We start from the raw sequence: 27,394 nt of genomic DNA on the forward strand, positions 1-27,394 counted from the left end.
AATTTTAGAGACATTATTTAAAGGGAAAAAACGACATAGTGTTGCTTTAAAATATGATGTAAGCATGGCGTCAAAAAAATCTAATACAGGCAACAAATTGGAATTGGGCATCAAGATCTGCAGTGTAAATCCAGCCTTAGATGTTCTATATGGGCCTAAGATGTCCTAGAAGGTTGCTATATGGGCCCAGGTCAAGAGCTGAATTCTTATGGTTAATGGTTACTTCAAATCCCTGACCTTAAGTTTGCACAAAAGTAATATGCTTGTCTTAGCAAATAACACTAATGACATTTTAAGAACCACAATCATTGTTTGCACACACAGCAGGTCATCATCATATACAAGCTGTGTTTTTTAATCAGAGGTCTGTTTTCCCTCAAGAGTTTCTACTTTTAAGAACTGAGAGCCTAATATTTTATGCGCCGTATCCATTCAGCAGCAATAATCCTTATCGGGGTCTGGAGAATCACTTCTGTCATATGAAGCGAAAGCTCCCAGGTCTAATTGGCCTCCCACTGTTTACTGCAGAAACGCCGTGATTGAGCAACAGACCGATGACTCTTCTGCTGGCCTTTAAGCCCTGACACCTGGAGACCTATACGGTCTGGCGGCACCATTACATTCACTTCACGAAATTCATTAGATTTCATCCCGGTCCGAAATCGAATCGTGTAATTCATCTCATAAGCGTTCAGCCATCTTTACAAAGTCAAAAAAGTCACGTTCACGCATCTCATGCCAGTCAAAAGCTTGTTATTTTTCAAGTCGCAGTTTCATAGAGTTGTAATAATAGGCTTTGTGGGTGTGACAAGTCAATCTGCATGAATCTCGGAGAAGATTTTGAGGTCTTCGCATACAATCCTGCTGATTTGTTTGCACTTGCGCTGTAAAAATATGTTCTTATGCAGATGAAGATGTTTATCACGCTTTGTGCTTTTATCAATCCCTCTCGTTCAACGTCTGTGTACCTCGCTCGTGACGCGCCTTTTAAAGTCGAGCGTCGGTACATTTTTCTTTTGCAAGAGAAGCGGGAGAGTTGAGAATGACTTGGAGATCCCTGGAGAGATATAAATATAGCGATAAGTTAAAAACTCATTCTTTTAAAGCCTGAAGGAGAAGTTCACACAAATGTAACGTGTGGGTGCTTTTGCTATTTTGAACAATGTCATTTGAATCATACACGTCTGTATCTTCTTACTCAGATATTGGAGTCAGGCTGTTTGATGTTTAAAAATATGGAATCTTCCTGATTATTATTGTTGGCTACTCTCGAGTCACTGCACACATAGTAATTTTGTTAGAAAGCCTGTTTTTTCTCCTTGCGACGTGTATGATGTTGTAGACCAGTGATTCTCATGGGTATACATATCCAGATTCATGGGGGTTATTTGGAAAATTTTTGTGTGGTTTGTTAAACATAAAAAAACAGCAATTACAGGTTTTTCCATTAACATTTGTCAATTTTTTATTGCTCCTAACGGTATGACTTTCTTTTCTTTAGCACTCAAGAATATTGTTTATATAATGATGGTGAATGGAGACCGAGGCTGTCAGTCGCTAACATTTTGCCCCACTAATTTTTTGTGCTCCGCAGAAGAAAATCATATACAGGGAGCTACACTGCGACCAAAATGGTCGCATATGCGACCTTTTGAACTGCCGTTGCGACCCTAATTTTTAATGGGTCGCAAATGTGCTACCTAATGTTTTAGACAATATGCTATGATTTACTATAAGCATTTATTAAAACAGAAATGTGGATTTTAAGAATACGTTTTATAACGTGCTCTGAGCCATCAACACGTTAGCTTAATTTTGCGTGAAAGCACGTCGTGTCTCTTCCTATCAGTGTGCGTTTGCGTGCTCAGCTGTTTCTCAATGAATAATTAGGTGCGACGCGACGCAAGCGCAGTGTCTTCCATGTTTCTGAACTTGAGCAGAGGTCTTTCTTCACTGAGGACGCGGGACCCGTATGGTTCCGGGTAGGGGTGTCCATGGTTAACCGATTAACCGATTAACCGTTAAAAATTGTTTAACCGAGTAAAACATTTTGCTTGGTTAAATGGCATCAATGGCGTGCATTGAATTTAGTTGTAATACATTTTTGCACCACCAGAGACCGCCAAAGCGCTCCCAGACATTTGTAATGTCCACAAGTAATAGCAGTTTTCTAATATGAAGCGGGCAAAGAAAAGCACAACGTGGGAGCGCATTTTACTTTCACTTTTGAATTACGCAATTGTTTAAATGCAGCGCTTGCGTAAGCTGCATTAAATCGCGTATGAATTTGCGTGCTTATGAATAAACAGCTGGTTTAATTAAGTGCTTGAGTCAATGTGCGCAGTTAATTCTCGCAGAACTCGCCAGTTCCAAGCAGTGCAACCGGCTACTCCTCCATAAAGCGCTGCTTGAATGATGGGTTTATTATTTTTCTTGATAAAAAATACAACAAAACTATCTCGCTTATATTAAACATCATATATGTGCATTATAACAAAAACGAGTAAGCACGCGGCTTCTACTATCGTCTGGTCATTCAGCTCGCCTTGCAAACTCTGACAGAAATAAATGAAATCTGACACCTGCTGCTTTGTGACGTGACGCGCGTTCAGCTCCGCTGTGAATTCATGCAGCAGACACATTCAGTTATAAGTGTTTGCTCTCTCTAATGAAGCTAAATTATTTAATTACAAGAAAATATTAAAACGACGGTGAAAGACGGTGTCGGGGTGGGCAAGTGATCTAACCGGTGAGAGGCTGAAGCACCGGCAATCACCGTTTCACCGACTATCGCGGCAAACCCAGCCAACACCCGGGCATCATAGAGAGGCGGCCGCGGAGCCTGCGAGTTCCTTCGCCCAGCCTACCATCCCCGCGAACGCAAAAGTCAGTGACATACTTAAGCTGCTCTGTCCTTACCACTGCGTTTTATTTCTATAAATTAATTTTGTTTTAAATGTGGTCCAACCAGTTATTAAAGGTGTTAAAAATTAATACCTACCCATTTCTTGTGTGTCTGTATCTCTGGGTTGCCTTGCGCATAATATGGTGAACCGAGTAATAACCGCTAAGGGTGTCGGTTAACGGTTAATTAAAAACTTGAAAACGTGCAGCCCTAGTTCCGGGTTTATATTTTAAATGGTCTGTTGGGTCCGGTTAGGTCCTAGTTTAATTACTTTGGGTCCCAAGTCTGATTAATGTTGTGTTTATAACCCAAGTCGATCGGAAAAGGGCCATGAGCGCTACTGCGCTAAAGCTCGAGTGCAGTTTTAGCGTGCCTCCGGTTTCTATGGTGATGGTTCTTGTTACGACCACGCGCAGCATTTTTCTTTCTCACATTTTTTTAATAATCTTATTATTAATAAACCATATCTTTTCTAAAACCATATCCATATTAAGTTTAGACAGAGATTGTAGCAAAGAGCAATGCTAATGTCAAGCCAATTGCACTGAACGAGCAAAGCAATGTAAAGTCTGTCACCGGGACAGCAAGTAGACTTTTAAATTTGAAATAATGAGTGGATTAAGCTTTTTAAATCGGCAAGAGAGAAATAGAAAGATAGAGCAGAAGCAGTAAAAGTGCCTATCTAATAGAAATTATTACCATTATAACATCAGTCATAACATCAGTCACATTTATAATCTATAGACCTGCACTGTCTATTAATTAAGCAATATCGCTCGAGTAGGAGTGTGATATAGCTCTATATCATCACGGCTGTATATAGGCCAGAGGCACGAGGCCGTAGGCCGAGTGCCGGAGGCAATCACAGCCGTGATGATATAGAGCTATATCACACGACTCCGAGAGCGATATTGCTTTTATACAACAGTTCGACGGCACACGTTTGAAAAACGAAAACTAGAAAACAACAACGGAGTTATTTTAAAAGCCTCTTTGTTTGAGAACTACTTCTTCCGCCACGGATTTGAGGGCGGCCAGAATGACAGGTAAAACTTTCGGCTGCTTTGAAGCTCATAACAACTCAATGGACGGAAAAGCCGTTTCTTTATATTACCGTTTCTTGGTCACAAAGTGTAGTTTTAAGATTAGTTCAGTCGAGAATGTATCTGTATTATATTTAAATCTGCAGTCGATTAGTAAAGATAGCGCCTGTTTGAACGTTTGCTTAGTGAGATTCGGTACAAATGAGAACCAAAGCATGAGCGGACATCAGTGTTCACTCGCCCCGCTGACCACCGCCCTCTCTGGGCTACATCTCTGAAAGGGATTCCCTGGCTCTCATGTTGGCCTTGTTTGTTTATGATCGTCAAAATGAGATCAAATCAGCAGTATTTGGTGTCATGATCAAACTTGTACTTGTTTTTTTATTCATATTTAGTGTCTTTTGTGTTGTTATTGTTTTGGCGCGAGGTAAAAGTTAATAAAACTATACTTGTGAAACGTTACTATTGCTTTCTCATTTATTCTTAACGCGATACGAGCACTCGATTATTATTATTAAACTTTGTTCTTGTCAGTACTATACAAAACGTTTTTTTATAAGTGTCAGAGAGATGTTTTTGCATGCTGCTTATAAATATATCAGTGGCGATATCTAATAACATGTTTTAATAGTCACGTCACGATAAAGTAAATGATCAATGTCCACATTTAAAAGCTGCGGGGCTTACCTGCAGTTCCACGGTGTTTTCGCGTTCTGATAAAAGATATAGCTCCAGAAAAAAACGAGTGTTTATATTCCTCTTTCCAAGTGTTAAGCGTCCACACGATGTGACAAGACATTTCTCCCATTAACTTTAACGTAACATACAAGAGCGCTGATCTTTGACGGAATAATACTTCTGATTGGGGATTCACAGACTGATTTATGAGCTAGTAAACTAATGAGACACACACACGGAGAGTGATTCACACAACGCGTCTGTGTTTTTCCATTCAGAGATGAGCCTGCTTAGGACCTCCATTCACTAGGTGGCGGAATAATACGAAAGGTGAAGCGGTTACAGTGCCGTTATCAGTACAATATCGTATAGCTCTTAGCCAATCAGATTCGAGAACCAGAAAGAACTGTTGTATAATATACTATACATATTGTATTATATTGAGTTTGATAAAAGGGGTCTAATTGCTTCATATATCAGTGCAAAAACAGTAAGTGTTTTCGTGGTGCTTTGACAAACAGTGTCAGCTTTGTTAATGGCAAAGAAAGTTTGGGGTGGTTAGATTGATGAAATGTAATGTGAAATTAATATTAATTTTCAATAAATCAAAGTATTGGGTTGTGTCACACATTATTAGTTCTTCGTCACATGTATAGTAGACCATTTTTGTCAGTGGGTAATAATTGCCTTTTTTACCGGCTACCACCACCAAGTAAATTTCAGATCTTTGGGAAACACTGCAACGTTTAAGAAAACAAGAAGGCATGTGCAAAAGATGGCAAGTAAAATAAAAAGCATATCTGTATGCAATACAGTTTCATTATTGTTCATTATTATCCAGAGCGCCTTAATATAACTTGAAAAAAATATGTGCAACCAAATCATATTTTGCGCCAGTAACTGAAAAAGTTGGTAGCACAAGTGCCACCAGTGGAAAAGGTTAGTGTAGTTCCCTGATATACTGTATAAAAATCGATTACTGAAAGCGTTGGGAACGAATTTCATAATCGATTCGTTGTGTCACGGAGATGTTTAAGTATTAAAAAAGTTGAGTTTAATGCGGACTCAGAGCTCTCTCGCGCACTGTTTTCTCTGTTGTTTCTGGATATTTCTTTCAAGCGCAAGTCCACCGCTGCCAGGGATTCCCCAGGGTCTTAAAGCCCATAAGGCTTTTGCATGCACGCTTTTCTAAAACAGCGCTTTAATTTGGTTTACAAACTAAAAGACGTAAAATGGACTTGAATATATTTAGAATGACAGACATAGAATGCAATGCATGTTGTTTGCTTATATTTTGTTTAAAAGCATGATCAATGTCAGTCTGCATGTCATTTTATTTTGATTACTTTAACAGCTCAGGGATTTTCAAGAAACAACATGTTTGTGCACTTTAGGGTTGTGCCGATAGACGATAGTATAGTGTAATGACGATCTTCAGACATATCGCCAATGGCAGGCTTTCATGGCGATAGTCATGACGATAATTGGCGAATGGTTTATTATCATAATAGTTTTACATTAACATCCACATTGCATGCTTTTCCTCGCATGAGGTTTCGTGGGCTTCACTTTACGCGGAGAGCTTGTAAATAGAGAATTCCTTTTTGCACGTACCTGCACTTAATGCGGGCGTCTTGGACTCCTTCTAGCACTTAATCCAGCTGCGCTTCTCTTTGTCTCACGTGCACGTGCTCTCGCATCTGTCTGAAGTCTAAACATAAACTAAAGTAGTAATCCTTATGTATTTGTTCAGTTTAATGCGTTTAATGCGAGCTGAGGCAAACTTTACTTTTTGTTTAAAACATGACCCGCTGCTGCATATTGGCGCCTATCTCACTCTCGCGGACGTGCAGAGAGCTGCGCTCTGTCCGAAGTCAGATCTAGGGATGGGACGATTACCAATTTCACGATTAACCACGATAAAATGTTCTGACGGTTAGTATTATCGTTTAATATTAAATTATCATTACAATAGTGTTTGATTACCGTGATTTTGAAAACTCGCGGTAAATCCTGTCCAGGCAGAATCAGTTTGACGCAGGCGCGCACATGCAACATAGTTTATTGCACAAGGAGGCGTTTAAGGGATAATGTATTGTATTCATTCACGGTAAACTTATTAGACAGATTTATTTATTTATTTTTTACCACAGAAATAATTTCAGGGACATAAAATATTAAATTGTGATTTTCAAAAATAAAACTTGTTCAAATGTTTTCAGTGTGTGTATCAGTCCTTTTTGACATTTCCATCTCATTTTAACAAAACCATGCTGATATTGATAACCGGGATAACTTTGGTCACTGTAATCATGATATGAAATTTTTATACCGTCCCATCCCTAGTCAGATCACTAGGTATTAATCCTGTTTATGATATGCATTTCACGTCCCTTGTGTTAAAAATATGATTGTGTTTAAAATATGATCGCGTTCCGCTGGACCAATGTGTTTAAAAAGTCTCATCTGAGAGCACCACTGCTTGACACGTGTAGCGTTCTGCATCAGCACTAAACAAATGCATTGAATTGTTTGTATGTGCGCGCACGTGTGTGTGTGTGTGTAAGATGCATGTTTTTACAGTTAAGTAATCATGGTTAGGGTTTTAATGACGCGCTCGCATTAATGGCATCAGTTTTAAGAAGGTTGGGTGTTGCTCTTGTTCTTTTTAGTCCACCAATCAAGTGACTTTACAACAAAAAATTTACAACTAAAAAAATGTGTAAACTACTGCCCCGCCCCCCGATACAATCGTGTATCGCCGATCTCACAGGCTGAGGATAGGACGATCTCAAAATGGGGCATATCGCCCAACACTAGTGCACTTTAAGAAGATTTCAGTTCTGTCTGGTTTTGAATAAAGGGTTTGGAAATGAATGCTTTATATTATCCGATTCACTGATTAATTTAAAAAAATTGAGATTAATTGATTATTAAAATAATCGTTAGTTGCAGCCCTATATTTTTTGGAATAAATAATTTTAACTTGAAGAAATGGCTTATTTTATGTGATTTCACTGCATGGCCATATGAACATATATTCAATGCAAAGACGCGAATAAACGCAAATTTGTTAGGGCGATGCGAATGACGCGATTGCGCAAATTCTGCCTCAAACACATCATCTACGTTAGTTGAAAAATGTCAACCCAAGCGGAGAATTCGAAAAAGTTTTTTTCGTTTTACCTCTTTCCCCGCCAGCGTTTTAAAAGAAAAGTTACCAGCCAGCAACAGTATTTTTTTATGATTTTGACAAAAGTTTAATGCCTTCCAGAAAATGCTACTTTCTTTAAATATATAAACATACAATATATCAAATGAAAGAACAGAGCTTTCATTCTACCTTTTTGTTCCCTTTTATCACCTCTCAAATATGGGTAGGTTTCTTAAAAAATAAAAATTTTTGAGCAAAAAGCTGAGATAATTGTGTTTTTGTAAAGGACTTTTGATAGAGATCAGATCCTGAGTTATCCTCAAAACATAAACAAACTGTTTCCCCTTAGGGAATACTTCCAGGTTTTATAAGATGGGTAAGAGCGGCACCTGTTGGATAAAAGCGAAAATACAGATTGCCGGAAAAATTCGTCATTGTTAGGGAAGTGTTTTCTCTTAATTGACAAGTTCACTATGAATGCATTTGAGCGTCAGAGCTTTTATTGAGGCTCTCGTCTGTGGCGGTGTGAATGCACAGTTAGAGAGACATTTCTATTCCTTTAAGTACAGGTACAGTAAAGAAGTATAAATACTTGTCCATCACTGCTCAAGCTGCAGAAGAATGATGTCACCTGACAGCACCACAGGAAAACTCACAGCTCAGTTTTATACATATAAATTGGAGGTGAACAATCTCACCCTGACTTTAAGTGCAGTCTGTCAAGTTTATTTCAGATGTACTTGATGTATCCGAGTATGTTAAAGGGCTTTAAACTAGAGTAAGCTCTGCACATATTACTGCTGTTATGCACAATAAGACCTCCTGCATTTGCAGTGATCACTGAGTCATGACATTATGGCATCAGGGAATCTGTGTGCTGTCCATTAAAGACTTACAATAGAGCTGCTTAAGCCTAGTTATTAGCCTAGTTCAGGCGTTATTAACTTGAAACTGTTTTACTTGCTGTAAAATGATTTTTTATTACAGTAGTCGTCCTTTAATAGTCTCATCCCTATCATAGTATGTGACATCTACATGTGAAAACCAGGCATTTATGACATTTGGAGAATCGAGGTTTGGTTGATTTTATATTGATTTCAATCTTTAACATGACCTTACCCAGTCAGCTTGAAAGATATCAAGGTTATTTTTTACAAAATGTTTTTTTTTACATTACGCATTTTTTTACAATCACAAAAAACGAGCTAGTTTTCACAGACTGGATCACTTATAGTCTTTTGATAACACTGTTTAAACCATCATTACAAATAAAGACAAATTGGGGTTGGGAGATCTCTATTTGCTGTCCTGTCCTTGAGAGTTTATCTTCAATGCTAACATCTTTTCAGTGGCACAGAGCCAGAGTTTTAACTGCTGGCATTAAGTTGGTCCCATTTTGAGAAAGCTTTTTCCATTTATGCATGCACTAAACATCAGATGGTCATTGAGCTATAGTGCAAACTGCCGGTAAAACATTACATGCATTAGCACATTTAGTTAATTTGCATTATAATGGTTTTACAAACGATTTCCGATACACATTTCCGTTTCGTGAACGAGATCCATTGGGACGTGAGCGAACCATCTAAGGACAGGACCGGCATATGCTCCCTTTCCTTACATCATCATGGGTTTCATTTCTTAAAGCTTTCAGAAACACCATCATATGTTTTAGATCAGTGTTGGATGGAAGATCACTGAGGTGCTTTAGATGTTATCTGCATATCCAAGTTTTCTTGATCGACTGTGACACAGCAGCTAATGTAAAATGTAGAGACAGAGCGATGAAACATGATTTCCTGTCTTGTGGTTTAAAGATTCAAGTTTAGCATTGGTTTATTTATGAATGATGTGAAAGATCTCCAGGTTTGTGGGTGTATGTGGATGTTTAAACAGATATTGCAATTACTAGATTTATTTTAGGCAAAGATTTAAAAGTTTAAAAGGGGACATTCCACAAGACGTTTTTAAGATATTAAAATAAATCTTTGATGTCCCCAGAGTACATATGTGAAGTTTTAGCTCAAAATACCATATAGGTAATTTATTGTGGCATGTTAAAACACTTTATGGGTCTGAGCAAAAATGCACCGTTTTTGTGTGTATCCCTCTAAATCCTAATGAGCTGCTCAGGTGGGCGGAGTCTCAAGCGCTGGTGCTGTAGACAAGACAGAGCATCAAGAGGGAAATTCTCTCACGAAAGAAGTTAGTAAGCGATGTTAAGCGTTATATATTTGAACAAGTTTAAAAAGTCAATCATGTGTTTTATACATACTAAATACATGTTTATCAGCAGATGGGGAACATTGTGGAATAAAAATAAAGAATTTTAGGTCTCATGCTGCCAGTGTTTTAAACAGGCACAATGATTTTCAGCATGTTACAATAAAATACACTTCCACAAACACTTAGAAGTTTACTTTTTGACCAAACCACACAAGCACATTTAAATGATCTGTAATAAAACAACATGTTTAATGTTTAAACTTTAGAGAAACAGATCAAATGACATTATTTATGCTTATTGTGTATGATAGTGAATACGCGTTGTTCTCTCACTCTGTCTCGTGCAGTGCATTAATCCTCGTGTTCATTCATATAAATTTCAGAGAAACATATTAAACAACATACTTGTATTGATGAAAGTGAACCGTTGCATTGCTCTCGCTCTCTCTCTCTCTCTCTCTCTTTCGTTCGCTCACTCTCTCTCTCTCTCTTGCACTAAGATAACGTTAATCCTCATCTTCAACCTTTAGAAAGACATTAAAACTACAAGTTAAAAGATTGTAGGCTACTGTTTGTGTTTGAGGAATACAAACGCGTCGTGCTGTCAGTCATTCTTTTTCTCTGTCTCTTGCACTCGTGAAGCCGCGTCATGGTTGGATAGCGCAGATGAAGGGGCGGTATCATTATAATAAGATCCCCTAGTTAGTTATAACTTTATTATCCCCTTGGGGAAATTTTGTTGCTTGTGTTTCACATGCACCCACATAGCACGACAATACACATAATACAACATAAAAGAAAGACATAAAAATACACACAATCATCCCTGAGACCCGCTCAGTTGGCACCTACATCATGAACCTTATTTAACAGTTTAACTGTGTGGGGCAGGAAGGAGTTTTTCCGATCAAAGAGCCAGCAGCTTCACTTTTCAGGATGTATAAGGCACACCCACTAACAACATTAAAATGAATCCGAGTGAAAACTATTGTTGAAAGCTGTAAAATACAGTTATAACATTAAATTACATTTTAATGCTTCTGCTAAATATTGCAAAACTCAGAAAGTGCATCAAGTAACAAATAACATACTGGAAGTGCTTCCGTGTGAGGTTGCAGTGGTCACGTGGTAGTCATAGCTCTCAGAAAACTCTCACCCGCAAGCTGTTATTACGAACTCTATGATGATGTGAATGCTTTTTTAAGGAAAATTTTGTAATTACGGTAATTATAATATGGCTTGAATGCCCTATTGTTGTATCGGTCACATGGTGCGGTAGTAGCACATACTGCAGAGATGAAGGTTTAAGTCCAGCATATGTCTTCTCCTCATCCCATTTTTGTTTTTTTCACATTTCTTTTCCATCCTGTCTTTAAAACAGAAAGGCAAAATCCCATAAATTGTGCAAAAGTGTATTGCAGTGTTCAATTATTAAAAACTTAACTTAACTTTTTTCAAATCCAAGGATCACATAAGTTTAAATTTTGAATGGCTGATGTACAAAGTCAAAATAATCTATATTTTATTCCTTAAGTATACGGCATACATCTTAAACAGATAATATGCATCAGTCCTCTGTAAAACTCATATTTCGCAAACGTTTGCCAGCTTTAAAACAGATCAGCTCCCATTCAGCTCAGTTCATTTCAGTAAGATTGAATTACCAGGCCGTTCCCAAAATGATTGAGGGACTGTCCAAACTCCCCCACTCATAAACAACAAATATTTCTCATGGACGTTAAATCAATGTGCATATTAGTCACTGAAGGATCAAGACCATTATTTAGGTGATGAATTGGGAATCCACTGACATGAAGCAACTATGATGACAAACCATAACTTTTTCTCTCTTGGCCTGCACTTTTCAAGCCTTTGCCATGTGATGTGGATATAAAAAAGGTATTAATGGAAGTAGAAAAAGACTAAAACCTTAAAAATAAAGGCGCTAAGTGAAGCTATAGAAGAACCGTTTTTGGCTGAATGGTTTCATTAACAACCTTTAACATCCAAATAACTTTTCTGTTTTATTAAAGCTTCTATGTCGTGACAAAAAGGTTCTTTAGATCATAAAAAGGAAAAATTATTCTTTTAAAAACCTTTGACTGAAAGGTTTTTTAAGGAATGAAAAATTTTACTTTTATGTAAAGAAACTATTAAAGGGGTCACTGATTTTGCTTTTTTAACTTCAGTTAGTGTGTAATGTTGCTGTTAGAGCATAAACAACATCCACAAAGTTACAATGCTCAAAATTCAATTCAAAGAGAGATATTTTCTTTAACAGAAATCGCTTCTCATAACTTAAAAACAAACAGCTTGATAAAATACAGTGAGCTTCTTTCTAGGTTAGTGACATCACTAACCTAGAAAATGTGTTAATTAAGGTGAAAACGTGTTAGGTAAAGTGGTTAGCGGTTTGCCGTTGATGGGCGTCTGGAGGTCTCGGGGCGCGGATGAGGTGTTTGGCACGACGGGGTAGACGCAACTCCGCCGACGCTCGAATGCCGCGAATTGAGCGTATTGCGCGGTATGTTGTTTTGTTGCTTTTTGTGCATTTTGAGCGGTATGACGCGGTTTGTTGTTTTGTTGCTTTTTGTGCATTTTGCGTTCGTCGCGAATTTGCGGCTGGTGCCCGAGTTGAAAAATTTGAACTTTGACGGATTTTCGCGCCGCGTTAACCAATCAGCAGCCTGCTTGCTGCTGTGGAAGCAGCCCTGCCCGGAGTCATTCATTCAGCATGAAGGAACGCTTGATATTGTCCGTCACCCGGAGCTATGCGACACAAGTTCTTATTTCTATAGAGACAGTAATAAAAAGGACCTCACTTGGAAGAGTGTCAGTGAGGACATTGGGCAACCTGCTAAGTTGTAAATGCACATTTCACTTTTGAGTCACGTGACGTTTATCGACCCGCGTCGTTTATTTTCCCCCTAGAGACGGTTTCATCGGACGCACATGCGCTGATGCGATACACGTCTAGATCCGAACTTTACTTCCAGGTTTAGTTTTTTTTATGGTCTGACTAGTTGCTAAACTGATCTCTTGAACAAATGCCTCGTCGAAAATAACAAATGTTTTGGTTTCCTAGGTAATCTATGTGTTGTTTTTAGCTTGTTATATAAATAAACTAAGTTTAAAGAACTTTGTTGTTATTTAAGGGGAGTTTACCGGAAGTTACGTGCGGACCACGACAGCCGCTTGTTTATGTTGTTACTGCTGAAACCGTCTATAGTAAGGTGACTAAACACAAACTGGCAACTCTCTCGATAAATGCACAATCAACATCAGCCATCCTGCAAACAGACAACCGCATAGCACTTACCCCTCCCACAAGAAGCGGATTTTGCCTCTGATGCGCGTCAAATGCGTGCTTTTTCCGCGCGTCTACTTAGACACGTAAATGCATTTAAACTGTTCAAGCGGCAAACACGATTTTGACACCTGAAACACGCAGCAGTACTGATCACTTATTGAACTGTTGTTACCGCTTTATCGGGAAAATGTATATCGGTAAAATTATAGTTATCGAATTATCGCCCAGCTCTACTATAAACATCGGTTGTTTCTATTTAAACCAAGACCACGTGCTTGCGCAGCATTACACACAGTGCGTAAACATTATCGATCATTATCGAACTGTCATTATTGCTTTTTCGAAAAAAATTTATATCGAGAAAATTATTGTTATTGAATTATCGGCCAGCACTATTTTATCATCATAGTTTCATGTTAACATGCGCATTGCGTGCTTTCCTCGCATGAGAAGGTTTGTGGGCGGATTCCTTCTCGCACGCATGTGACGCACCTGAACTTGTAATTTGTGCGTCTGTTCGGACACACTTTTTCTTGCACTAGAGAGGTTGTTAGGTGCAGGTGTTTAAAACCAGTTAGAGTGTTGTTCCCGCTTCTTGGCACGCAGGAGCTCCTGTGCTTTAATGATGCGCCCGGATTAATGGCATCAGTTTTAAAGAGGTTTTGCTTAGTGTAAATAAGCTTTTGTTTTGTCCAGCAATTAAGTGACTTGTCATAGATGAGTAAAAAAATAAACAAATAAATGAGTAAACTATTGCCCCGCCCCCCAATATTATCGGCGATCTTACAGGCTGACAACAGGGCGATCTCAAAATGGAGCATATCGCCCAACACTAGTACCCTTTCAAAAAGTACATCTTTGCTCATTTGCAAGTACACCTGCAAAGTTCGTATTAGTACCTAAAAAGGTGCATATTGGTACCAAATGTATACATATCTGTACCTAAATAATACATATTAGGACTTTTTTAAGGGTTCTGCCCTAGTGACTGCTTGTGGCCACTTTCTTTGACAGTGTACCAGTACTATTATAAGCTTCTGACTAACCTTTAAAAGCACAGCACACCTGGAGATTTAACTCGTGGAGAATGACTCCTCTGTGAAATTTAGAGGAACATCTTTAGTTCCAGCCGACACAACAGCTGGGCTAATTTACACATTCAAAGGTCCAACGCTTCACATGAAGTAACACTGAATCTCAGCTTCTTTCTACTGAAAAAAGATAAAAATAATTTTAAGTCTTTAATTTAGGCTTGTTTGGCATTAAAAAATATTTCAAATTAGTTTATAAGAACACAGCATTTACAAATTACAATAGCGTATAGGGCAAATGTACAGGGAAAGACATCTGTTGCATCTAAGCTTAAGTTGTATCTAACATAGACATTAAGTTAGGTTCTCTTTAAATCCCCTGTCTCATTAATCCAAGATAAAGTGTTTCGATCTTTAATCTCAAGTCTTTTATCAAAGGAGAAAATTAAGTGAAAAGGTCTCCATGGCACATCCAAACAATCTTTTCTTCCGGTGTCTCTGCTTGACATTGCAAATTTGCATCCGTGTGGATATATTGGATTTTAAAGTTTTTTTGTAATGCATGTGTGGTCATGTGTAATAGGTCTTTCCTGCTTGTGGTGTTGTCTCAGAGGGTCTAACTAATAGAGGCCGGGATCAGAGCAGAGGAACAGGGGATTGCTGTGATTTAAAGCCGTCTCATTCGGCTCGGCTCTCTACGTTGAGTCTTTAAACTTTGTAGGATTAAATGGCTTAGGTTAAAAGCACTGAAAAAGTAATTTATCCGCTTTCCGGCGACCGTATGGTCTTGGGTCGGAAAGGATTTTTATTAAGGCTGCGTTTTTCTGTGTTATGCAAACTGAGCATGCCCACGGTGCCATTAGACAGGCAAGAAACTTTTAGTCTAAATCACTTTTCTGTTGCCCAAGAAGAAATGTTTAGTAGATTTATGTCGTGTTAACTTGGATTTTGTGATCTTGTATGAAATTTGTTGCTCTGTGTATGAATTTCTACGTTACTAATGCCGAGTTCAGACTGCATGATTTTCAAAGTAGTCGAGTCACAAATCTTTTCACACTGCATGAATATCTCGGGTAGCGTTCAGTCGCTGCTGTTTTCACACTGCACAATGGATCGGGGACAGAGGGTTTCACACTGCATGACTTTACCATTGGAAGAATTGCTAACAACTTTGTCCCGGTCCGCAAACTACGCCTCACAACCAAACGCATGCGAGAAGTGACAAGGAAACAACGCAAGGTCACGCGAGCAAGACCGGAGTTCTCACACGAGACTGGGATCAAAACTCCTCCCCGAACTTCCAGCTGCCCTGTATGTGGCTCTCTCATTGGCTGTAGGACATCGCCTGTTATTATCAGTCAGAACATATTTCACACTGCAGGATTTTGAATCGCCGACAGGTCCAAATATCTAGCATGCCAGATATCTCACGTTTGTTCAGGGTTTCCCGCAGAAAATTTGTTAGTTAAGATGGCAGGGTTGGGCAGGTGGGTGTGGCAATTAAAGGGGCGGGGCATCATGATGAAAATGAAAATATTTTAATTTAAAACACTCAAATAAAACTTAATTTTGAAGAAACTATGACAGAAAATGAACAAATACTAGATTATTAACTCTTTCGCCGCCATTGACGAGATATCTCGTCAATTAAAAAAAAACGCTTCCCCGCCAATGACGAGATTTTCCGTCTTTCTGCAATATCGCTATTATCCACCAGGATAATATGCACTTCCGCAACTTATACAACCCGAAGTAGCGCCTCACGTGAAAGAGAAAGAACTCTGTGTATGTTTTAAAGATCGCTCTGCGTCTGATCTCTATCAAAAGTCATTCACAATAATGGAATTATCTCAGCTTTTTGCTTAAAATTGGGTGTTTTTGATGAAACCTACACATATTTGAGAGGTAATAAAAACAGAACACATGAAGGTAGGATGAAACTTATTTTTTTGTTTGAAAGCAGAGGGTCTGTTCTTTCATCTGATATATTGTTTGTTTATATATTTAAAGAAGAACATTTACTGGAAGGCATTAAACTTTTGTGAAAACCATGAAAAATCATAAACTTTTTTTAAAAACGCTGGCGGGGAAAGAGTTAATGAATTAAATGTTTTTAACAGATACCTTTAACAAAATAGTTGCGTGATGAAGTAAAACTAAAGGGTTAATAAACACAAACTGAAGCAGATTTGTAGAACGTCTGGCGAATGATGATAGATAGTGTGAAGATTGTAAAAACTGATTATTTCCCACTATTAATTACATTATCTTAAAGAAGTGTAACTACTGTAGCATGTAAGTAATGCACATACAGTAAATAATGTGAGCAAGAGCGGTCAACAACTATATCGAATCAACAGGTGTGAAGCGAGTCCGCGCTATTCTCCAAGATGTTTTATCAACTGGCTAATAGTTACTAGTTAAGTCTTTCTCTCATTTGGCCGTGTGGTGCGCATGCCCGCTTACGGTGTGAAGCGCGTCCGCGCTATTCTCCGAGATGCACTTGAAGTACTTTTGTGCAGCAAATTTTTTTTGGAAGAACTAGTTAAGGCGGTAGACTTTTTTCCAGCTTAGGCGGGCCACCCGAACTGCAAAGTGCTGCGGGAAACCCTGGGTGTTGGTGACTCGTCTGCGAGTCTCTCAGATCGGGTGTTTGATAATTCACACTGTGTTATCGTCACTCGTGTCCGATTTGTCTGCGATTTCTCAAAACCTGTTGGCCAGTCAAAATCAGGGCTAAAATCGTGCAGTCTGAACTCTGCATTAGTTTTCTCTACATTTTAAGATTAATAACTGAGACACTGTGATGATTGTAAAACATTGGTCTCAAACAGTAATATGAAGTAGCAAAAAAAATGTCTGTTTGTCCAACCAATTGAAGACAAATATTAATTATGAAACCTGTTTGAGACCAAAATAATCTGTTTGATACTTACCATTTAATACTTAAAGACACAATATGCGTCTAGAAAATTTTTTTGCGGCTAAAGGTCACCATGTAAAATAAAAGTCACAGTTTGATGATGCTATGAACAGGGCTGGAAATGGGGAGAATGCTTGTCCAGGGAGTTAATTTTTGGAGGAACTCAATCTGGTTAGAATTTTTAAAATGTGGAATTAAAAGTGAAATATATTTAAAATGACTCCATTATGATTTTATTTATTGCAACTATTATTTTATAATCAAGCGTGTCACATGACACTTCATAACAGTCACAGTAGCACTGTATTAGTGATGTATCAGATTCATTTTAGATTTTTCCTCTTATTAAAACTATCCATTAACTAAATATCAAATTTTTCACGTTCCACTAAATTTTCTGTTAACCTGAGGACAAATGTATTGTTAAATTGTTAAAGGTTTGTGTGACTTAAATACTCAAGAAAACATACTAGGGGAGGAAGCATAAAATATTGTGATGTTAAACCAATCTAAGAAGTCTAAAATTACCCATCTTTCCCCCCTTCCAACCTAGAATCTCCCCAGTGAATCTCTGCCATTTCCAGCCGTGGCTATGAAGGAGTGTGGATTAGAATGATGGGAGCTGTAGTCTTTACCTCCACTGTCATTTGGAAATCAGCCTGAGGGGACTCATAAATCATGGATAATGTAATGAAATAAAGTTTTATAACCATTATATTATAACATAAGACAGCAGAATCGCATGCTACACTCTAAAAAAACAAAAGGTGCTATATAGCACCAAAACTGTTGCTTTGGATCGTAATCATAGAAGAACCATTTTTAGTGCCATATAGCACCGGTGAAGCACCTGTGTAGAACCATTTAGGGGCCATATAGCACCACTATAGCACCACATATGGTTCTACATAGCACTATATGGTTCTACACAGGTGCTTCACTGGTGCTGGCACTAAAAATGGTTCTTCTATGATTACGATCCAAAGCAACAGTTTTGGTGCTATATAGCACCGTTTGTTTTTAGAGTGTAGTTGGTACAATACTGCTTTTGCATACGGGGCTGCGCTGATCGATCTGCATATGACATCTTGCATCGACTGCTTTTGGATCGCTCATGCAATAATATGGATGCTTTTTAATTCTTATTTGTGCATCCTCGTTTCCTTTCCATGACGCGAGGACGGAGGAGACGAAGTAATTAGTGAAATTATATCCTCTTTCCTTAATCCCTTTATAATGTTTATTATCTGTTATCAAATAATCAAGTGCATTAAAACCCCAAATATTTGATAAAATAAAGTTAGATACATACTTGAGTTATGGTTCATATCCTTACTACATTAAAATAAAGACATTCTTAAAAGTGCTGTAAAATTAATATATACAGTCTTGTTCAAAATAATAGCAGTACAATGTGACTAACCAGAATAATCAAGGTTTTTAGTATATTTTTTATTGCTACGTGGCAAACAAGTTACCAGTAGGTTCAGTAGATTCTCAGAAAACAAACAAGACCCAGCATTCATGCTATGCACGCTCTTAAGGCTGTGCAATTGGGCAATTAGTTGAAAGGGGTTTGTTCAAAACTATTTTGTACAAACATTTTTTTTCTGGGATTTAGCAATCCTGTGAATCACTAAACTAATATTTAGTTGTATGACCACAGTTTTTTAAAACTGCTTGACATCTTGGCATGGAGTCAACCAACTTGTGGCACCTCTCAGCTGTTATTCCACTCCATGATTCTTTAACAACATTCCACAATTCATTCACATTTCTTGGTTTTGCTTCAGAAACAGCATTTTTGATATCACCCCACAAGTTCTCAATTGGATTAAGGTCTGGAGATTGGGCTGGCCACTCCATAACATTAATTTTGTTGGTTTGGAACCAAGACTTTGCCCGTTTACTAGTGTGTTTTGGGTCATTGTCTTGTTGAAACAACCATTTCAAGGGCATGTCCTCTTCAGCATAGGGCAACATGACCTCTTCAAGTATTTTAACATATGCAAACTGATCCATGATCCCTGGTATGCGATAAATAGGCCCAACACCATAGTAGGAGAAACATGCCCATATCATGATGCTTGCACCTCCCTGCTTCACTGTCTTCACTGTGTACTGTGGCTTGAATTCAGAGTTTTGGGGTCGTCTCACAAACTGCCTGTGGCCCTTGAACCCAAAAAGAACAATTTTACTCTCATCAGTCCACAAAATGTTCCTCCATTTCTCTTTAGGCCAGTTGATGTGTTCTTTGGCAAATTGTAACCTCTTCTGCACATGCCTTTTTTTTAACAGAGGGACTTTGCGGGGGATTCTTGAAAATAGATTAGCTTCACACAGACGTCTTCTAACTGTCACAGTACTTACAGGTAACTCCAGACTGTCTTTGATCATCCTGGAGGTGATCATTGGCTGAGCCTTTGCCATTCTGGTTATTCTTCTATCCATTTTGATGGTTGTCTTCGGTTTTCTTCCACGTCTCTCTGGTTTTGCTCTCCATTTTAAGGCATTGGAGATCATTTTAGCTGAACAGCCTATCATTTTTTGCACCTCTTTATAGGTTTTCCCCTCTCCAATCAAATTTTTAATCAAAGTACGCTTTTCTTCTGAACAATGTCTTGAATGACCCATTTTCCTCAGCTTTCAAATGCATGTTCAACAAGTGTTGGCTTCATCCTTAAATAGGGGCCACCTGATTCACACCTGTTTCTTCACAAAATTGATGACCTCAGTGATTGAATGCCACACTGCTATTTTTTTGAACACACCCCTTTCAACTAATTTAACTAATTGCCCAATTGCACAGCCTTAAGAGCGTGCATATCATGAATGCTGGGTCTCATTTGTTTTCTGAGAATCTACTGAACCTACTGGTAACTTGTTTGCCACGTAGCAATAAAAAAATATACTAAAAACCTTGATTGTTCTGGTTGGTCACATTGTACTGCTATTATTAAGACTGTATGTCTAAACCACTGATAATTTGTATAGAAGGGGGGGGAGATTTATACGTACATCAGGTTTAGTTGATAAAACACTTCCGCATAGAATACACTTGTGTATCCTCGCTCATGACTCCTCAGAAAGCCTCCTAACTCCTCGTTCCTCAATTGCTCACGGTGTAGTTATAGAATTGAGGTGTCCTACATGATGGCGGAGCTCGATCAGTTTCCGGGTCGTAGGATGTAGGACGTAGGAGCGAGGAGACGAGGAAGCATATTGAGAAGCACCCAAGGATGTCATGCCCTGATCTATACAGTGTTGCATAAATTTAAACACATCTACGATTTCTCAGTAAAAGCAGAAACACCCATGAGAGGCAAACCTTGGAACAGTGCTGGTACGCTTTTCAAAACTACACTTTTATTGGATTCAAATATTGCTAAAAATCATTTGGGATAATGTAAGTACACATGTGAGCAAAATATATAACCCTCTGGTAGTGATTTTTGGAAATTTTAATAAAAAAAGTTACATTTAGTATTTTGCCTTCAATTCAGACTTCAGTAAAAAGATGACTGAAGTCATAGGCTACGTTCACACTGCACGTGTAAGTGGCCCAAATCCGATTTTTTTATCCAAATGTGACCATAGACTGTAAAAAAAGATGGACGACGCCTGTTTGCTCTCTTCCATTGGTGAAAAGTGAAGCCGCCAGTGTCCAGATATGGCGCTGACATCTTGGGTCTTGAGTCTGCGCAGTAACGATTTCGGGACCAGTCATGCACAGTAGTGAGCACGAAGTGAAGCCGCGAAATCAAAACCCTGCCCTTGCTCTCGTAGAATGCGCATATCACACGATATCACAGCTTTTTATAGCATTAAATAACTAACTAAACACAAACTTAATTTAAAAACAAACATTTGAATGTACATCAGTGTGATAAAAACTACAGTAAATGAGAGAAACCAGCTTCAGAAAAAAGATAATTGAAGTGTCATTAAATTTTTTAGTTGGTCTCAAGTCCCATTGAATAACATGGGGAGGCGGGTTTATGACCTATACTGGGACTAGTCACTGGGGGGCGGTCGAGACGTTTTGGCTTCACTTTTCACTTTACAGAATGTGACCCATATCTGATTTTCTTATGACGGTCTGAACTGCACAAATCTGACCCAGTCCACTTTCAAATGTGGTCCTAAATCGGATACATGTCTCATGTATTGCAATGCGACTTCAGTCTGAACTGCCATTTCGCATTTCATCCAACTTTTAAAAGCAGCATCCATGTTTATCGACGCATCTACGTTTATATCTATGTCGTCTTCTGTGCATGCGGGTCATTTCAGGGCCATATATGGTTCACACATGAGACTGATGGCAGTCACATTTAAAAAAATAATGTTACCAACAGCACTTTTTTTTTACAAAATTCAGAACTGAGCATTAAGACCTGAACTAAGCGCGAAAATGGCTAAGTGAGAGAAAAACATATTTAGGTATCAGTGTGCTGTGTTTGAATGTAAACACATCTAGAGGATAGAGTACATGCAAAATATTGCCACGCTGGCTCCATTTCAGTAAGAAGATCATTGGTTCTTGCGAGTCTTGTGACCAGTCGTCACATGCGGACGAAGCCCGTCACACGCTAGAAAACTATCCCATTGGTTTGGTGTCAATTTTGGAAAGTCCATTGGGAAATGGATTTAATGTTGCAGTATGCATCTGGTTAAGTCTTGCAGCAGTACTAATCTGCTCAAAGTGGTGTAAATCAGGGTAGCAGGCAGCCTAATGGTAAATTAAAGATTGCCTTAAGCAGCTCCTAATAAATCAGGCTGAAGTAATCAATGTTTAACCTTTAGGTTTTGATGCATGACATAAATTAACAGTAATAACATAGTAGGCTGATATGTGCATGAGATTAGCAGCTATGGTAAAACCTTGCACGATACGAGTATTGTCTCATTAAACTAGTGTCAATCTCATTGATGAGAGTATAATTACAACCATTGCTATGCTCTTGTGTTATAGCTGATCATAAAGCTCATCATTCGTCATTTATTCTATAAGCCCAAGTCGGACATTGTCAGTTTTGATTAAAAGACGTGCATACGAAAATACCGCAGCCTTCATAAAATCCCTCTAAGAAGCGGTAAGCATGGCTATTACTGGGTTTCTCATTATTTTGGCTGCAATAAATAAATAAATAGCATGTGTGTAAGCAGGCCATAGAATCCCATTACACCACAGCCGTCGGTGTGAATTAATTAGCAAATATGTGGGAGAATTTGTTTGTTTAGTGACAACAGGTGTGCAGTTTTTCCTCTCGGGTCACATATACATGAATTTTGGATTGTGCTTATTTTCAAAGAGAAGTATATGTTTTGCCTTTAGGTGATATGAAGTATACATTTAAAATCTATCCGGTCTTGAACTTCCAGGAAATTCTTCTTGGAGAAACTTTGAGGGAGATCATGAAAGATGAGTGTAATATCCCAAAAGACTCTGAGCCTCGAGTTACCTGCTTTACGCTAATAAATCGTGAGCGTTTTTTCTTGAAACTGCATGCAGCCCAAACCTCATTTTAAATCCCTGTGTTGTAAGTGCCTTGCACAAAATGAGCAGATTTTCGTTTCCGAAAACTGAAGTGATTGGGGTGAGGCTGACTGGTAATTCTGACAACTCATTATTCTTCACTTTACTCATCTATAGCAAAATCAGATCTTCTTTCAGATATAAATTTAACCCATTTTCTCAATTTTTAAAAAAATATCAGATTTAATATAACATTTTGTATGGTGGATAGGGCAATATGAATTGATATTTTCAGTATTACACTACTAAGAATGCCAAGAGAATTGGAAAATGTAGGAAAGATCAAACATGCAATACAATTCCCCTGTAGTCGATAATTTTAGCCTTTAAAACTCACCTTTGAGCATCAAAGCAGCATATATGCATTATTTTTTTCTGTGATGATAATTTCTTCATGCCTCATATAGTATATTTGGATCTATGAATATGCAAATTAGTCCCCGCCTCCACTCAATCACACCAGCTTAGACCATAGATATATCTACTGTGCATAGATGCCACATTCGGCAGTTCCAGACACCTAGCTGCTGGTTTCACAATGCATACGCGAGTTGCCCGTTTGCAAAATATATATTTTTATTGCCGCTGATGTTAACAGGTTGCAGCATTCACACTGCACATGTGACCAGAAGAAGCATATGTTGTGCAATAGTTTAGCGTCAACTCTATGCGGCATATATATCTATGGCTCCATCTGCCTGACTCCACTTAACTCAGTGCTTCTCAATTATTTTCTGTCACGCCCCCCCCCTAGGAAGAAGTAAACATTTTGCGCCCCCCCAACTCTCTGCCGTGACTGTAAATAGTATAATAAGTCTATAAAATTACACATCTGCAAAACATTGTATCCTTATTAACATTAAAGAAAACACAAAAAAAGAAATATTAATCAACTTACAACAAAGAATAACTTTATTAACATTGTTTTTTAGTCTGTAACAGTAAAGACTTAAAATGCATCAATTTGCCTGAAATAAAAAAATCAATCCTTATTTACAGTATATTTTTTGACCATTTAATACTGAAAAATTAAATTAAATATAATTAATAAATAATAATAAAAAACTCAAGCGGCTTATCAGCGTGATATATAAAATATATAAACATACAAATATATCAAATGAAAGAAACGACCCTCTGTTTTCAAGCAAACAATAAACAAACAAACAAACAAACAAAACGTGAAAAAAAACCTTCATCCTATATATTTTTTTCTCTGCTTATAAACACCTAAATATGGGTGTTTTTATATGTTTTTTTGCAAAAAGCTGAAATAATTGCATATTTGTGAAGAAATTTTGTTAGAGATCAGATTCCGAACGATTCTCAAAACAAACACAGAGTTTAACATTATTATTATTATTTTATTTTTTTTTGCTTCAGTTTTTTTATAAATTTTGTAACTGCACCCATCTAGTGGATAACCGCTGTATTACAGATTAACATAAAAACTCACCAGGAACATGTTTTTTTCATGCAAAAGTTTTCTCTTAATTGTCGAGATAATTCGTCAATGGCAGGGAAAAAGTTTACTGTGTTGGCGTAATTGGTTGCATGTTTTTAACGTATGAAATAAGACTATTTTAACCACGGTTTTAAGACCGGCTTTGGAAAATTGCAATTTTTTGGAAAAAATGCTGAGCAATGGTGCTGAATAATGAATTTGCACATGGTTTGTCTTAAATCGTATTAAAAACACCACATAGACATATAAACAACAATAAAAACTCACCACAGAGGGACTTTAATAAATTGATAGATAGAGCTGTGTATATAGACAGTTTTATCGGGCGCACGTGCAGTGATGCGATAAGCGTCTGGTCCGAGCTTCACTTCCGGTTTCGGTTTGTTTAATGGTCTGACTAGTTGCTGAAACTGAACTCTTAAACAAATACCTTGTCGAAAATAACAAATGTTTTGCATTCCTATGTAATCTACGTGTTGTTTATTTAGCTTGTTATATAAATATACTACTATAAAAGGACTTTGTTGTTATTTATTCTTCGCGGACTTTACCGGAAGTTACGTGATGACCATGAAAGCTGCTTGTTTATGTTGTTACTGCTAAAACCGTCTATAGGGAACCTTACTGGGAAATATTGATGTTGTGTATTTAGCAATTAGCTTATCACACTAAATTGAACCCTCAGTTATAGTTTTCTTTTACCCTTAAGCTATGGCCAGTATTAACCCAGGGTCACTTTCACACACATTTTTAACAAGCCTTGAATAAGCCTCCATGGTTAAAAATGATCTTAGATTTAGTATTTTATGTGTGAAGCGCTGTTACACTATATGGAAAACTCTAGAGATCTATATATATATAGAATAGTACAATCATCACAATAATTTAGGAGCTCAGATGCAAAAGCCACTAAACACCAACCCTGTCAAAAATGAGATGATGATATTAACTGAATGCTCTCAGCACGTATTATACGTCCATCAAATACTTTTGCTTCAAAAATGTGTTAATCCCGGCCTCAGGTCATTCAGAAATACAGATTTGTCTGATAAAAAATGCTAATTTACAAGATAACATGTCAGACGCACTTAGATGGTTTTGCATTTGAGCTCCCCAATTATTCCTGTTACTGAAGCAGAACTATCATCAACACAAACAGAAATAATAATATTTATTTAATATCTGGATGGTGTGAATGCACACGGTGTCTTTGCCTTGCATCATTGGTCTGTAGAGCTAAAAGAGATACATCAGCCCAAAGAGACTTTTGTGTGGTTATATAGGACACTGCTGTGCTATATGTTATACAGACAGCACATTAAAGGGATGGTTCATCCAAAAAATGAAAATTCTGTCATCATTTGCTCGCTCTCGTGTTGTTACAAACCTGTAAAGATATTTTGAGGAATGTTTGTTACCAAACCAATCAGAGGCCCCATTGACTGCATAGTATTCTTTCTTCCTACTATGGAAGTCAATGGGGCCTCTGATTGGTTTGATTACAACCATTCCTCAAAATATCTTCCTTTGTGTTTTCATCAAAACAAATACATTTTTACAGGTTTGTAACAACATGAGAGGGATAAAATTATGACAGATTTTTTATTTTGGGTGAACTCTCTTTAAACATGGTCTGTTCTTGTGGATTTATGAAATTTAAATGCTTGACAAGTATACTTGAAATGTGACCTCTGTATTTAACCCATCCCAGTGAGTAGTGAACGCACGCACTGCAAGTCGCCCACACCCGGAGCAGTGGGCAGCTATCCCAGAGCCCAGGGAATAATTAGGGTAAGGTGCCTTGGTGGCAAGGTGCTCAAGGGCAACCTGCCAGCTGTGAGACTCGAACCGGCAGTTCTCGGGTTACAAGCCCGACTCTCTAACCACTAGGCTACAGCTGCCCCGAATTTATTACTAACTATAAGTAACTCGTAAGTAACTCCTCAATCAAGAGAAAATGCTTCCCTGCCAATGATAAGTTTTTCCGGCAATCCATGTTTCCGCTATTATCCACCAGGTGGCGCTTTTACTTATAAAATCTGGAAGCAACCCTTTAGGAAAAACAGTGAGAACCTACCCATATTTGAGGGTCTGTTCTTTTATTTGATATATTGTATGTTTATATATTTAAAGAAGAACATTTTCTGGAAGAACTTTTGGGAAAATCATAAAAAATGCTGGTGCTGGCTGGCAACTTTTTCAAAATGCATGGCGGGTTAAATAAGAGGCCTGAAATGCGTCACAAATTAGCCAAATGTCTTTTTAGGTTTGAAGGTGTTGCCCATTATCACGTAAACCAGGAGTTTTACTAAGATAAAGTACAATGATCCAAATACACAAATTATCATTCATCTTTTAAAGTTGGTTCACCGGGTCCTTTATTCTGACTGCATTTTAATGCTGTATATGTCACTGTTTCTGGGGGTCATTTATAAAGCAGTCATTATATAGCAAATGTTTTGTTATTAGCACAAAAATTGTTTCTGCTGAACAGAACAAGCAGTTTAATTGCATGCTGTCAGTGTTTACCAGCCTCCAGTTTCGTCTCGGGCTAAAAATAAATGGTTTCAAGAATTTTTCAGTAACTTACAGTAACTCTTACCTGAAGCATAATATAAGCATTTCATTTGCTGTTTTTATTATTAGAAGCAGTTGCTAAGGCCATAGACACATTTACAGTTCTGGACATTAACGATACTTGTGTGGCTTATTGAGGAGAGCTGTGCTGTTACTTCTCAAGTCAAGTCGACTTTTATTGTCATTTTAAACATGTACAGCTAGTACAGTACACAGTGAAATGAAACAAAGTTCCTCCAGGACGAAGGTGCTGCATACGATGACACAGATCTGCAAAAACTACACAGAGCTATTGAACAGTTTGCAAGAGTACAAGACAATAAGTCACAGGACAAAAGGGCATTTTAGCACAGAGCAGATTCTCATTTCCTGGTGATAATCAGGACAGAAGCAGTCGAAAATGGACAAAAGAGACCGATTAACCTCCCAAGACCCAAGTTTTGGTGTGTCTTTTTTTCAGATTTCTTCCAGCTATTTTGGGTTAGGAAGAACCAATAAATATAATAACCAAATATTTTTTTTTTGAACATGAAAAAGTGTAAT

At 37.9% G+C, this 27,394-nt stretch overlaps 1 protein-coding gene across 4 annotated transcripts in view; it reads left to right on the forward strand.

Annotated features, from left to right (window-relative positions):
* Positions 1–27,394, forward strand: part of enox2 (ecto-NOX disulfide-thiol exchanger 2) — a 360,171-nt gene that overhangs the window by 26,613 nt on the left and 306,164 nt on the right. The window contains exon 2 of one of the 4 annotated variants that reach the window (XM_055178984.2): positions 17,824–17,957. The exons of the other annotated variants lie outside the window; for them this stretch is intronic. The gene's annotated coding sequence lies outside the window, so the exon portion shown is untranslated. The remainder of the gene's footprint in view (positions 1–17,823; positions 17,958–27,394) is intronic. 4 annotated transcript variants of the gene reach the window in all.

The sequence above is a fragment of the Misgurnus anguillicaudatus genome, chromosome 16 (genome assembly GCF_027580225.2).
Source record: "Misgurnus anguillicaudatus chromosome 16, ASM2758022v2, whole genome shotgun sequence".
NCBI lineage: Eukaryota > Metazoa > Chordata > Actinopteri > Cypriniformes > Cobitidae > Misgurnus > Misgurnus anguillicaudatus.